The 15111-nt window shown below is 46.9% G+C and overlaps 1 protein-coding gene across 12 annotated transcripts in view; it reads right to left on the bottom strand.

Annotated features, from left to right (window-relative positions):
* The window catches only part of LOC110528752 (arf-GAP with GTPase, ANK repeat and PH domain-containing protein 1), a 286828-nt gene that overhangs the window by 177628 nt on the left and 94089 nt on the right, over positions 1–15111 (bottom strand). The gene's annotated exons all lie outside the window — the stretch shown is intronic.

Consider the following 15111-nt stretch of genomic DNA (forward strand, 5'->3'; position numbering starts at 1 on the left):
GAGATATGCAGGAGAGACAGATGGAGAGGGAGGAAGAGATATGCAGGAGAGACAGATGGAGAGGGAGGAAGAGATATGCAGGAGAGAGATGGAGAGGGAGGAAGAGATATGCAGGAGAGACAGATGGAGAGGGAGGAAGAGATATGCAGGAGAGAGATGGAGAGAGGAAGAGATATGCAGGAGAGACAGATGGAGAGGGAGGAAGAGATATGCAGGAGAGACAGATGGAGAGGGAGGAAGAGATATGCAGGAGAGACAGATGGAGAGGGAGGAAGAGATATGCAGGAGAGACAGATGGAGGGAGGAAGAGATATGCAGGAGGGACAGATGGAGGGAGAAAGAGATATGCAGGAGAGACAGATGGAGAGAGAGGAAGAGATATGCAGGAGAGACAGATGGAGAGGGAGGAAGAGATATGCAGGAGAGACAGATGGAGGGGGAGGAAGAGATATGCAGGAGAGACAGATGGAGAGGGAGGAAGAGATATGCAGGAGAGACAGATGGAGAGGGAGGAAGAGATATGCAGGAGAGACAGATGGAGAGGGAGGAAGAGATATGCAGGAGAGACAGATGGAGAGGGAGGAAGAGATATGCAGGAGGGAGATGGAGAGAGGAAGAGATATGCAGGAGAGACAGATGGAGAGGGAGGAAGAGATATGCAGGAGAGACAGATGGAGAGGGAGGAAGAGATATGCAGGAGAGACAGATGGAGAGGGAGGAGGAGATATGCAGGAGAGAGATGGAGGGAGAAAGAGATATGCAGGAGAGAGATGGAGAGAGGAAGAGATATGCAGGAGAGACAGATGGAGAGGGAGGAAGAGATATGCAGGAGAGACAGATGGAGAGGGAGGAAGAGATATGCAGGAGAGACAGATGGAGAGGGAGGAAGAGATATGCAGGAGAGACAGATGGAGAGGGAGGAAGAGATATGCAGGAGAGACAGATGGAGAGGGAGGAAGAGATATGCAGGAGAGACAGATGGAGAGGGAGGAAGAGATATGCAGGAGAGAGATGGAGAGGGAGGAAGAGATATGCAGGAGAGACAGATGGAGGGAGGAAGAGATATGCAGGAGAGACAGATGGAGAGAGAGGAAGATATATGCAGGAGAGACAGATGGAGAGGGAGGAAGAGATATGCAGGAGAGACAGATGGAGAGGGAGGAAGAGATATGCAGGAGAGACAGATGGAGAGAGAGGAAGATATATGCAGGAGAGACAGATGGAGGGAGAAAGAGATATGCAGGAGAGACAGATGGAGAGGGAGGAAGAGATATGCAGGAGGGAGATGGAGAGGGAGGAAGAGATATGCAGGAGGGGGATGGAGAGAGAGGAAGAGATATGCAGGAGAGAGATGGAGGGAGAAAGAGATATGCAGGAGAGACAGATGGAGAGGGAGGAAGAGATATGCAGGAGAGACAGATGGAGAGGGAGGAAGAGATATGCAGGAGAGACAGATGGAGAGGGAGGAAGAGATATGCAGGAGGGAGATGGACAGGGAGGAAGAGATATGCAGGAGAGACAGATGGAGAGGGAGGAAGAGATATGCAGGAGAGAGATGGAGAGAGAGGAAGAGATATGCAGGAGAGACAGATGGAGAGGGAGGAAGAGATATGCAGGAGAGAGATGGAGAGGGAGGAAGAGATATGCAGGAGAGACAGATGGAGAGGGAGGAAGAGATATGCAGGAGGGACAGATGGAGGGAGAAAGAGATATGCAGGAGAGACAGATGGAGAGGGAGGAAGAGATATGCAGGAGAGAGATGGAGAGGGAGGAAGAGATATGCAGGAGGGAGATGGAGAGGGAGGAAGAGATATGCAGGAGAGACAGATGGAGAGGGAGGAAGAGATATGCAGGAGAGACAGATGGAGAGGGAGGAAGAGATATGCAGGAGAGACAGATGGAGAGGGAGGAAGAGATATGCAGGAGAGACAGATGGAGAGGGAGGAAGAGATATGCAGGAGAGACAGATGGAGAGGGAGGAAGAGATATGCAGGAGGGACAGATGGAGGGAGAAAGAGATATGCAGGAGAGACAGATGGAGAGGGAGGAAGAGATATGCAGGAGAGAGATGGAGAGGGAGGAAGAGATATGCAGGAGAGACAGATGGAGAGGGAGGAAGAGATATGCAGGAGAGAGATGGAGAGGGAGGAAGAGATATGCAGGAGAGACAGATGGAGAGGGAGGAAGAGATATGCAGGAGGGACAGATGGAGGGAGAAAGAGATATGCAGGAGAGACAGATGGAGAGGGAGGAAGAGATATGCAGGAGAGAGATGGAGAGGGAGGAAGAGATATGCAGGAGACAGATGGAGAGGGAGGAAGAGATATGCAGGAGACAGATGGAGAGGGAGGAAGAGATATGCAGGAGACAGATGGAGAGGGAGGAAGAGATATGCAGGAGAGACAGATGGAGAGGGAGGAAGAGATATGCAGGAGAGACAGATGGAGAGGGAGGAAGAGATATGCAGGAGAGACAGATGGAGAGGGAGGAAGAGATATGCAGGAGAGACAGATGGAGAGGGAGGAAGAGATATGCAGGAGGGAGATTGAGAGGGAGGAAGAGATATGCAGGAGGGACAGATGGAGGGAGAAAGAGATATGCAGGAGAGACAGATGGAGAGAGAGGAAGAGATATGCAGGAGAGACAGATGGAGAGGGAGGAAGAGATATGAAGGAGAGACAGATGGAGGGGGAGGAAGAGATATGCAGGAGAGACAGATGGAGAGGGAGGAAGAGATATGCAGGAGAGACAGATGGAGAGGGAGGAAGAGATATGCAGGAGAGACAGATGGAGAGGGAGGAAGAGATATGCAGGAAAGACAGATGGAGAGGGAGGAAGAGATATGCAGGAGGGAGATGGAGAGAGGAAGAGATATTAAGGAGAGACAGATGGAGAGGGAGGAAGAGATATGCAGGAGAGACAGATGGAGAGGGAGGAAGAGATATGCAGGAGAGACAGATGGAGAGGGAGGAGGAGATATGCAGGAGAGAGATGGAGGGAGAAAGAGATATGCAGGAGAGAGATGGAGAGAGGAAGAGATATGCAGGAGAGACAGATGGAGAGGGAGGAAGAGATATGCAGGAGAGACAGATGGAGAGGGAGGAAGAGATATGCAGGAGAGACAGATGGAGAGGGAGGAAGAGATATGCAGGAGAGACAGATGGAGAGGGAGGAAGAGATATGCAGGAGAGACAGATGGAGAGGGAGGAAGAGATATGCAGGAGAGACAGATGGAGAGGGAGGAAGAGATATGCAGGAGAGAGATGGAGAGGGAGGAAGAGATATGCAGGAGAGACAGATGGAGGGAGGAAGAGATATGCAGGAGAGACAGATGGAGAGAGAGGAAGATATATGCAGGAGAGACAGATGGAGAGGGAGGAAGAGATATGCAGGAGAGACAGATGGAGAGGGAGGAAGAGATATGCAGGAGAGACAGATGGAGAGAGAGGAAGATATATGCAGGAGAGACAGATGGAGGGAGAAAGAGATATGCAGGAGAGACAGATGGAGAGGGAGGAAGAGATATGCAGGAGGGAGATGGAGAGGGAGGAAGAGATATGCAGGAGGGGGATGGAGAGAGAGGAAGAGATATGCAGGAGAGAGATGGAGGGAGAAAGAGATATGCAGGAGAGACAGATGGAGGGGGAGGAAGAGATATGCAGGAGAGACAGATGGAGAGGGAGGAAGAGATATGCAGGAGAGACAGATGGAGAGGGAGGAAGAGATATGCAGGAGGGAGATGGACAGGGAGGAAGAGATATGCAGGAGAGACAGACGGAGAGGGAGGAAGAGATATGCAGGAGAGAGATGGAGAGAGAGGAAGAGATATGCAGGAGAGACAGATGGAGAGGGAGGAAGAGATATGCAGGAGAGACAGATGGAGAGGGAGGAAGAGATATGCAGGAGAGACAGATGGAGAGGGAGGAAGAGATATGCAGGAGAGACAGATGGAGAGGGAGGAAGAGATATGCAGGAGAGAGATGGAGAGGGAGGAAGAGATATGCAGGAGAGAGATGGAGAGGGAGGAAGAGATATGCAGGAGAGACAGATGGAGAGGGAGGAAGAGATATGCAGGAGAGACAGATGGAGGGGGAGGAAGAGATATGCAGGAGAGACAGATGGAGGGGGAGGAAGAGATATGCAGGAGAGACAGATGGAGGGAGAAAGAGATATGCAGGAGAGACAGATGGAGAGGGAGGAAGAGATATGCAGGAGAGACAGATGGAGAGGGAGGAAGAGATATGCAGGAGAGAGATGGAGAGGGAGGAAGAGATATGCAGGAGAGACAGATGGAGAGGGAGGAAGAGATATGCAGGAGAGACAGATGGAGGGGGAGGAAGAGATATGCAGGAGAGACAGATGGAGGGGGAGGAAGAGATATGCAGGAGAGACAGATGGAGAGGGAGGAAGAGATATGCAGGAGAGACAGATGGAGAGGGAGGAGGAGATATGCAGGAGAGACAGATGGAGAGGGAGGAAGAGATATGCAGGAGAGACAGATGGAGAGGGAGGAAGAGATATGCAGGAGGGACAGATGGAGGGAGAAAGAGATATGCAGGAGAGACAGATGGAGGGGGAGGAAGAGATATGCAGGAGAGACAGATGGAGAGGGAGGAAGAGATATGCAGGAGAGACAGATGGAGAGGGAGGAAGAGATATGCAGGAGAGACAGATGGAGAGGGAGGAAGAGATATGCAGGAGAGAGATGGAGAGGGAGGAAGAGATATGCAGGAGAGACAGATGGAGGGAGGAAGAGATATGCAGGAGAGACAGATGGAGAGAGAGGAAGATATATGCAGGAGAGACAGATGGAGAGGGAGGAAGAGATATGCAGGAGAGACAGATGGAGAGGGAGGAAGAGATATGCAGGAGAGACAGATGGAGAGAGAGGAAGAGATATGCAGGAGAGACAGATGGAGAGGGAGGAAGAGATATGCAGGAGAGACAGATGGAGAGGGAGGAAGAGATATGCAGGAGAGACAGATGGAGAGGGAGGAAGAGATATGCAGGAGAGACAGATGGAGAGGGAGGAAGAGATATGCAGGAGAGACAGATGGAGAGGGAGGAAGAGATATGCAGGAGGGAGATGGAGAGAGAGGAAGAGATATGCAGGAGAGAGATGGAGAGGGAGGAAGAGATATGCAGGAGAGAGATGGAGAGGGAGGAAGAGATATGCAGGAGAGACAGATGGAGAGGGAGGAAGAGATATGCAGGAGAGACAGATGGAGGGGGAGGAAGAGATATGCAGGAGAGACAGATGGAGGGGGAGGAAGAGATATGCAGGAGAGACAGATGGAGGGAGAAAGAGATATGCAGGAGAGACAGATGGAGAGGGAGGAAGAGATATGCAGGAGAGACAGATGGAGAGGGAGGAAGAGATATGCAGGAGAGAGATGGAGAGGGAGGAAGAGATATGCAGGAGAGACAGATGGAGAGGGAGGAAGAGATATGCAGGAGAGACAGATGGAGGGGGAGGAAGAGATATGCAGGAGAGACAGATGGAGGGGGAGGAAGAGATATGCAGGAGAGACAGATGGAGAGGGAGGAAGAGATATGCAGGAGAGACAGATGGAGAGGGAGGAGGAGATATGCAGGAGAGACAGATGGAGAGGGAGGAGGAGATATGCAGGAGAGACAGATGGAGAGGGAGGAAGAGATATGCAGGAGAGACAGATGGAGAGGGAGGAAGAGATATGCAGGAGGGACAGATGGAGGGAGAAAGAGATATGCAGGAGAGACAGATGGAGGGGGAGGAAGAGATATGCAGGAGAGACAGATGGAGAGGGAGGAAGAGATATGCAGGAGAGACAGATGGAGAGGGAGGAAGAGATATGCAGGAGGGACAGATGGAGAGGGAGGAAGAGATATGCAGGAGAGACAGACAGAGAGGGAGGAAGAGATATGCAGGAGAGAGATGGAGAGAGAGGAAGAGATATGCAGGAGAGACAGATGGAGAGGGAGGAAGAGATATGCAGGAGAGACAGATGGAGAGGGAGGAAGAGATATGCAGGAGAGACAGATGGAGAGGGAGGAAGAGATATGCAGGAGAGACAGATGGAGAGAGAGGAAGAGATATGCAGGAGAGACAGATGGAGAGGGAGGAAGAGATATGCAGGAGAGACAGATGGAGAGGGAGGAAGAGATATGCAGGAGAGACAGATGGAGAGGGAGGAAGCGATATGCAGGAGAGACAGATGGAGAGGGAGGAAGAGATATGCAGGAGAGACAGATGGAGAGGGAGGAGGAGATATGCAGGAGAGAGATGGAGGGAGAAAGAGATATGCAGGAGAGAGATGGAGAGAGGAAGAGATATGCAGGAGAGACAGATGGAGAGGGAGGAAGAGATATGCAGGAGAGACAGATGGAGAGGGAGGAAGAGATATGCAGGAGAGACAGATGGAGAGGGAGGAAGAGATATGCAGGAGAGACAGATGGAGAGGGAGGAAGAGATATGCAGGAGGGAGATGGAGAGAGGAAGAGATATGCAGGAGAGACAGATGGAGAGGGAGGAAGAGATATGCAGGAGAGACAGATGGAGAGGGAGGAAGAGATATGCAGGAGAGACAGATGGAGAGAGAGGAGGAGATATGCAGGAGAGAGATGGAGGGAGAAAGAGATATGCAGGAGAGAGATGGAGAGAGGAAGAGATATGCAGGAGAGACAGATGGAGAGGGAGGAAGAGATATGCAGGAGAGACAGATGGAGAGAGAGGAGGAGATATGCAGGAGAGAGATGGAGGGAGAAAGAGATATGCAGGAGAGAGATGGAGAGAGGAAGAGATATGCAGGAGAGACAGATGGAGAGGGAGGAAGAGATATGCAGGAGAGACAGATGGAGAGGGAGGAAGAGATATGCAGGAGAGACAGATGGAGAGGGAGGAAGAGATATGCAGGAGAGACAGATGGAGAGGGAGGAAGAGATATGCAGGAGAGAGATGGAGAGGGAGGAAGAGATATGCAGGAGAGACAGATGGAGGGAGGAAGAGATATGCAGGAGAGACAGATGGAGAGAGAGGAAGATATATGCAGGAGAGACAGATGGAGAGGGAGGAAGAGATATGCAGGAGAGACAGATGGAGAGGGAGGAAGAGATATGCAGGAGGGAGATGGAGAGGGAGGAAGAGATATGCAGGAGAGACAGACAGAGAGGGAGGAAGAGATATGCAGGAGAGAGATGGAGAGAGAGGAAGAGATATGCAGGAGAGACAGATGGAGAGGGAGGAAGAGATATGCAGGAGAGACAGATGGAGAGGGAGGAAGAGATATGCAGGAGGGAGATGGAGAGAGAGGAAGAGATATGCAGGAGAGAGATGGAGAGGGAGGAAGAGATATGCAGGAGAGAGATGGAGAGGGAGGAAGAGATATGCAGGAGAGACAGATGGAGGGGGAGGAAGAGATATGCAGGAGAGACAGATGGAGAGAGAGGAGGAGATATGCAGGAGAGAGATGGAGAGGGAGGAAGAGATATGCAGGAGAGACAGATGGAGAGAGAGGAAGATATATGCAGGAGAGACAGATGGAGGGAGAAAGAGATATGCAGGAGAGACAGATGGAGAGGGAGGAAGAGATATGCAGGAGGGAGATGGAGAGGGAGGAAGAGATATGCAGGAGGGGGATGGAGAGAGAGGAAGAGATATGCAGGAGAGAGATGGAGGGAGAAAGAGATATGCAGGAGAGACAGATGGAGGGGGAGGAAGAGATATGCAGGAGAGACAGATGGAGAGGGAGGAAGAGATATGCAGGAGAGACAGATGGAGAGGGAGGAAGAGATATGCAGGAGGGAGATGGAGAGGGAGGAAGAGATATGCAGGAGAGACAGACAGAGAGGGAGGAAGAGATATGCAGGAGAGAGATGGAGAGAGAGGAAGAGATATGCAGGAGAGACAGATGGAGAGGGAGGAAGAGATATGCAGGAGAGACAGATGGAGAGGGAGGAAGAGATATGCAGGAGGGAGATGGAGAGAGAGGAAGAGATATGCAGGAGAGAGATGGAGAGGGAGGAAGAGATATGCAGGAGAGAGATGGAGAGGGAGGAAGAGATATGCAGGAGAGACAGATGGAGGGGGAGGAAGAGATATGCAGGAGAGACAGATGGAGGGGGAGGAAGAGATATGCAGGAGAGACAGATGGAGGGAGAAAGAGATATGCAGGAGAGACAGATGGAGGGGGAGGAAGAGATATGCAGGAGAGACAGATGGAGGGGGAGGAAGAGATATGCAGGAGAGACAGATGGAGAGGGAGGAAGAGATATGCAGGAGAGACAGATGGAGAGGGAGGAAGAGATATGCAGGAGAGACAGATGGAGAGGGAGGAAGAGATATGCAGGAGAGACAGATGGAGAGGGAGGAAGAGATATGCAGGAGAGAGATGGAGAGGGAGGAAGAGATATGCAGGAGGGACAGATGGAGAGGGAGGAAGAGATATGCAGGAGAGACAGATGGAGAGGGAGGAAGAGATATGCAGGAGAGACAGATGGAGAGGGAGGAAGAGATATGCAGGAGAGAGATGGAGAGGGAGGAAGAGATATGCAGGAGGGAGATGGAGAGGGAGGAAGAGATATGCAGGAGAGAGATGGAGAGGGAGGAAGAGATATGCAGGAGAGAGATGGAGAGGGAGGAAGAGATATGCAGGAGAGACAGATGGAGAGGGAGAAAGAGATATGCAGGAGAGACAGATGGAGAGGGAGGAAGAGATATGCAGGAGAGACAGATGGAGAGGGAGGAAGAGATATGCAGGAGGGAGATGGAGGGAGAAAGAGATATGCAGGAGAGACAGATGGAGAGGGAGGAAGAGATATGCAGGAGAGAGATGGAGGGAGAAAGAGATATGCAGGAGAGACAGATGGAGAGGGAGGAAGAGATATGCAGGAGAGACAGATGGAGAGGGAGGAAGACATATGCAGGAGAGAGATGGAGAGGGAGGAAGAGATATGCAGGAGAGATAGATGGAGAGGGAGGAAGAGATATGCAGGAGAGACAGATGAGAGGGAGGAAGAGATATGCAGGAGAGATAGATGGAGAGGGAGGAAGAGATATGCAGGAGGGAGATGGAGGGAGAAAGAGATATGCAGGAGAGACAGATGGAGAGGGAGGAAGAGATATGCAGGAGGGAGATGGAGGGAGAAAGAGATATGCAGGAGGGAGATGGAGGGAGGAAGAGATATGCAGGAGGGAGATGGAGGGAGGAAGAGATATGCAGGAGAGACAGATGGAGAGAGAGGAAGAGATATGCAGGAGGGACAGATGGAGGGAGGAAGAGATATGCAGGAGGGAGATGGAGGGAGAAAGAGATATGCAGGAGAGACAGATGGAGAGAGAGGAAGAGATATGCAGGAGGGAGATGGAGAGGGAGGAAGAGATATGCAGGAGATAGATGGAGGAAGAGGGGAAAATAGTGATTAGAGAAGTAGAAAGATGGGGGTAAGGAGGAAGAGAGATGCTCATGGCCCAGTGGTCTGTCTCCCAGAGAGATACACAGACTTTTTGTATTTATTAGGGATCCCCATGCTGCCAAGGCAGCAGCTACTCTTCCCTCTATCTGCCTCCCTCGCTCTGCGCAATATAGAGCTGAAGGAGCGAGAGATGAAGAAAGTCATTTTTCTTTCTCAGGCCTCTTCACATGTTCAGTGTGTGAGTCAGTAAAGAGGTGGAGAGAGCAGAACAGACCACTTTAAAAAATAATATTTATTTAACTAGGCAAGTCAGTTAAGAACAGATTCTTATTTACTGGCCTAGGAACAGTGTAACCCACTATCATTCTAAATGAGAACTTACAGGGGCAGAACAACAGATTTTTACCTTGTCAGCTCGGGGATTTGATCTGGCAACCTTTCAGTTACTAGTCCAACGCTCTAACCACGAGGCTGCCTGACAGATAAAGATTGAATACGACAATCCTGGTAGCAGATACCAAAAGGAAACAGGCTGTAAAAGGTCAAGGTTGAATGGAGCTGAAGGGTGGGACTAATAACAAGATAACTAATGTAAAATATACGGGGTCTGTAAAATGTATATCGGTTCAGAACGTTTGTGAAATAGTACAGTTACAAATATATGGCAAACAGAAATCAAACTGGATGGACATCAGAAATAGAGGACAGGACTAAAGACAAACACAATAGAACTATTGTAAAATACTGTCTGTTAAATGTATATAGTATATATAAGCTGGAAGTAGAAGCCTAAGTGTTGTTGTTCATTAGTTACTCCATTTAGGGTTAATGGTGAATAATAAAGGTATATTCTGAAACTGTGTGTGTGTGTGTGTGTGTGTGTGTGTACGAACGAACACACGTTCAAAAGTTGAGTCACTTATAAATGTCTTTGTTTTTGAAAGAAAAGCCATTTTTTTTATCCATTAAAATAACATCAAATTGATCAGAAATACAGTGTAGACATTGTAAACGGCTGATTTTTAATGGAATATCTACATAGGCGTACAGAGGCCCATTATCATCATCACTTCCGTGTTCCAATGGCACGTTGTGTTAGCGAATCCAAGTTTATCATTTTAAAGGCTAATTGATCATTAATTTCAGAAGGGTATTTATTCTATGTTAGCACAGCAGAAAACTGTTGTCCTGATTAAAGAAGCAATAAAACTAACCTTCTTTAGACTAGTTGAGTATCTGGAGCATCAGCATTTGTGGGTTCGATTACAGGCTCAAAATGGCCAGAAACTAAGAACTTTCTTCTGATTCTTGTTCTGAGAAATTAAGGCTCTTCCCTCCTTGTTCTGGGATTGATTTTCGCTTCTCGCACCAAAGCACGTTAATCTCTAGGAGACAGAGCGCGTCTCCTTCCTGAGCGGTATGGTATGGTCTTAGAGGTCGACCGATTATGATTTTTCAACGCCGATACCGATTATTGGAGGACCAAAAAAAGCCGATACCGATTAATCAGCCGATTTTTTAGTTTTTGTTTGTAATAATGACAATTACAACAATACTGAATTAACACTTATTTTAACTTAATATAAAACGTCAATAAAATCAATTTAGCCTCAAATAAATAATGAAACATGTTCAATTTGGTTTAAATAACAAAGTGTTGGAGAAGAAAGTAATATGTGCCAATATGCAATATGTGCCATTTCAAAATGTGTGCCATGTAAAAAAGCTAACGTTTAAGTTCCTTGCTCAGAACATGAGAACATGTCTTCAATATTCTCAGGTAAGAAGTTTTAGGTTGTAGTTAATATAGGAATTATAGGACTATTTCTCTCTATACCATTTGTATTTCATATACCTTTGACTATTGGATGTTCTTTTAGGCACTATAGTATTGCCAGTGTAACAGTATAGCTTCCGTCCCTCTCCTCGCCCCTACCTGGGCTCGAACCAGGAACACCGACAACAGCCACACTCGAAGCAGCGTTACCCATCTCTCCACAAAAGCCGTGGCCCTTGCAGCGCAAGGGGAATAACTACTCCAAATCTAAAAGCGAGTGACGTTTGAAACGGTATTAGCGCACACCCAGCTAACTAGCTAGCCATTTCACATTGGGCTGATAGGCTTGAAGTCATAAACAGCGCTGTGCTTGCGAAGAGCTGCTGGCAAAACGCACAAAAGTGCTGTTTGAATGAATGATTACGGGCCTGCTGCTGCTCAGTCAGACTGCTCTATCAAATCAGACTTAATTATAACATAATAACACACAGAAATACGAGCCTTTGGTCATTAATATGATCGAATCCGGAAACTATCATTTCGAAAACAAAACGTTTATTATTTCAGTGAAATACGGAACCGTTCGGTATTTTATCTAACGAGTGGCATCCATCAGTCTAAATATTCTTGTTACATTGCACAACCTTCAATGTTATGTCATAATTACGTAAAATTCTGGCAAATTAGTTCGCAATGAACCAGGAAGCCCAAACTGTTGCATATACCCTGACTCTGCGTGCAATGAACGCAAGAGAAATGACACAATTTCACCTGGTTAATATTGCCTGCTAAACTGGATTAGTATTTATAACTAGTGATTATGATTGATTGTTTGTTTTTATAAGATAAGTTTAATGCTAGCTAGCAATTTACCTTGGCTTCTCCTGCATTCACGTAACAGGCAGGCTACTCGTGGAGTGCAATGGTTAGAGCTTTGGACTAGTTAACTGTGCGGTTGCAAGATTGAAACCCCTGAGCTGACAAGGTGAAAATCTGTCGTTCTACCCCTGAACAAGGCAGTTAACCCACAGTTCCTAGGCCATTGAAAATAAGAATGTGTTCTTAACTGACTTGCCTAGTAAAATAAAGGTATAAAAAATATATATAAATATATATATATATTTTTATAATCGGAAATCGACGCCCAAAAATACAGATTTCCAATGGTTATGAAACCTAATTAAATCGGCCATTCCGATTAATCGGTCGACCTCTAGTATGGTCCCATGGTGTTTACACTCAAGTACTATTGTTTGTATAGATGAACGTGGTACCTTCAGGCATTTGGAGATTGCTCCCTTGGCTGAACCACAGACTTGTGGAGGTCTACATTTCTATTTATGAGGTCTTGGCTGATTTCTTTTGATTTTCCCATGATATCAAGCAAGAGGCACTGAGTTTGATGGTAGACCTTGAAATACATCCACAGGTACACCTCCAATTGACTCAAATGATGTCAATTAGTCTATCAGAAACTTCTAAAGCCATTACATAATTTTCTGGAATTTTCCAAGCTTTTGAAAGGCACAGTCAACCTAAGTGTATGTAAACTTCTGACTTCAACTGTATGTATGTACAGTTGAAGTCAGAAGTTTACATACACTTAGGTTGAAGTCATTAAAACTCGTTTTTTAATCACTCTACAAATTTCTTGTTAACAAACTATTCTTTTGGCAAGTCGGTTACGACATCTACTTTGTGACAAGTAATTTTTCCAACAATTGTTTACAGACAGATTATTTCACTTATAATTAACTGTACACAATTCCAGTGGGTCAGAAGTTTACATACACTAAGTTGAAGCAACATCTTAAGACATCAGTCAGGAAGTTTAAACTTGGTCGCAAATGGGTCTTCCACATGGACAATGACCCCAAGCATGCTTCCAAAGTTGTGGCAAAATGGCTTAAGGACAACAAAGTCAAGGTATTGGAGTGGCCATCACAAAGCCCTGACCTCGATCCTAAAGATTTTTGGGGGGCAGAACTGAAAAAGTATGTGCGAGAGCAAGGAGGCCTACAAACTTGACTCAGTTACACCAGCTCTGTCAGGAGGAATGGGCCAACATTCACCCAATTTATTGTGGGAAGCTTGTGGAAGGCTACCCAAAATGTTTCACCCAAGTTAAACAATTTAAAGGCAACGCTACCAAATACTAATTGAGTGTATGTAAACTTCTAACCCACTGGGAATGTGATGAAAGAAATAAAAGCTGAAATAAATCACTCTCTCTACTATTATTCTGACATTTCACATTCTTAAAATAAATTGCTGATCCAAACTGATCTAACAGGGAATTTGTAGTAGGATTAAATGTCAGGAATTGTGAAAACCGAGTTTAAATGTATTTGGCTAAGGTGTATGTAAACTTCCGACTTCAACTGTATGTATGTATGTACGTCTGTCTATCCCAAAAACATATGAAGGTTTGGAAATGATGCAGACAACTACATTGATGGAAGCAACAATCTGCAATATTAAAGCTGATCCACCCCCTAAAAAACAAAAGGTCAAGGGTCATTGGTCTGCCCTCCTACATAGAACCTGAAACATTGACCACCTGAAAACGCCCCAATTTACACACCCAGCTGCTCTTTGTGGAATTCCAATGTAAACACGAGCACAGTATAGATACACACACACACAATATCTGCAAAACTCTGCCTAGGTGCTGTCTGTCGGTATAGAACTAACTTCTTGTATTGCTCATGACAGATTTCAGAGTTAAGTTCCAAAGCATCCATCCATGTTTGTTGAAACGTCTGTTTTATGGACTGGATCAGTTGTACCTCGGCCAAAGACATGTTTACAACTGGCTACGCACACACTGTTTCTATCATTTCCTCTTCTTCAGCCAGGTCAATGAGAAACACAGTCAGAGGACCTCAACGTGAGGTGAAGTCTCATCTTCAGCCAGGTCAATGAGAAACACAGCCAGAGGACCTCAACATAAGGTGAAGTCTCATCTTCAGCCAGGTCAATGAGAAACACAGCCAGAGGACCTCAACGTGAGGTGAAGTCTCATCTTCAGCCAGGTCAATGAGAAACACAGCCAGAGGACCTCAACGTGAGGTGAAGTCTCATCTTCAGCCAGGTCAATGAGAAACACAGCCAGAGGACCTCAACGTGAGGTGAAGTCTCATCTTCAGCCACGTCAATGAGAAACACAGCCAGAGGACCTCAACGTGAGGTGAAGTCTCTTCTTCAGCCAGGTCAATGAGAAACACAGTCAGAGGACCTCAACGTGAGGTGAAGTCAGAGAGAACAGGGAGAGAGTTGACAGTCTATGTCGTCCTCCTCCTCTCCCATATGGTTGTTGGTCAGCCATTACTGTCCACGTGGGTTGTGGTGGATACTATCGGTCTATGGTGCTGTTCTGTTTAACCTCAGCTTTACCTTACTACCAGAGATACTATGTCTGTTTAACCTCAGATTTACCTTACTACCAGAGATACTATGTCTGTTTAACCTCAGCTTTACCTTACTACCAGAGATACTATGTCTGTTTAACCTCAGCTTTACCTTACTACCAGAGATACTATGTCTGTTTAACCTCAGCTTTACCAGCTTTACCTTACTACCAGAGATACTATGTCTGTTTAACCTCAGCTTTACCTTACTACTAGAGATACTATGTCTGTTTAACCTCAGCTTTACCTTACTACCAGAGATACTATGTCTGTTTAACCTCAGCTTTACCAGCTTTACCTTACTACCAGAGAAACTATATATCTGTTTAACCTCAGCTTTACCTTACTACCAGAGATACTATGTCTGTTTAACCTCAGCTTTACCAGCTTTACCTTACTACCAGAGAAACTATATATCTGTTTAACCTCAGCTTTACCTTACTACCAGAGATACTATGTCTGTTTAACCTCAGCTTTACCTTACTACCAGAGATACTATGTCTGTTTAACCTCAGCTTTACCAGCTTTACCTTA

Source organism: Oncorhynchus mykiss, chromosome 18, assembly GCF_057628025.1.
Source record: "Oncorhynchus mykiss isolate SJ-2025 chromosome 18, ASM5762802v1, whole genome shotgun sequence".
Classification (NCBI taxonomy): domain Eukaryota; kingdom Metazoa; phylum Chordata; class Actinopteri; order Salmoniformes; family Salmonidae; genus Oncorhynchus; species Oncorhynchus mykiss.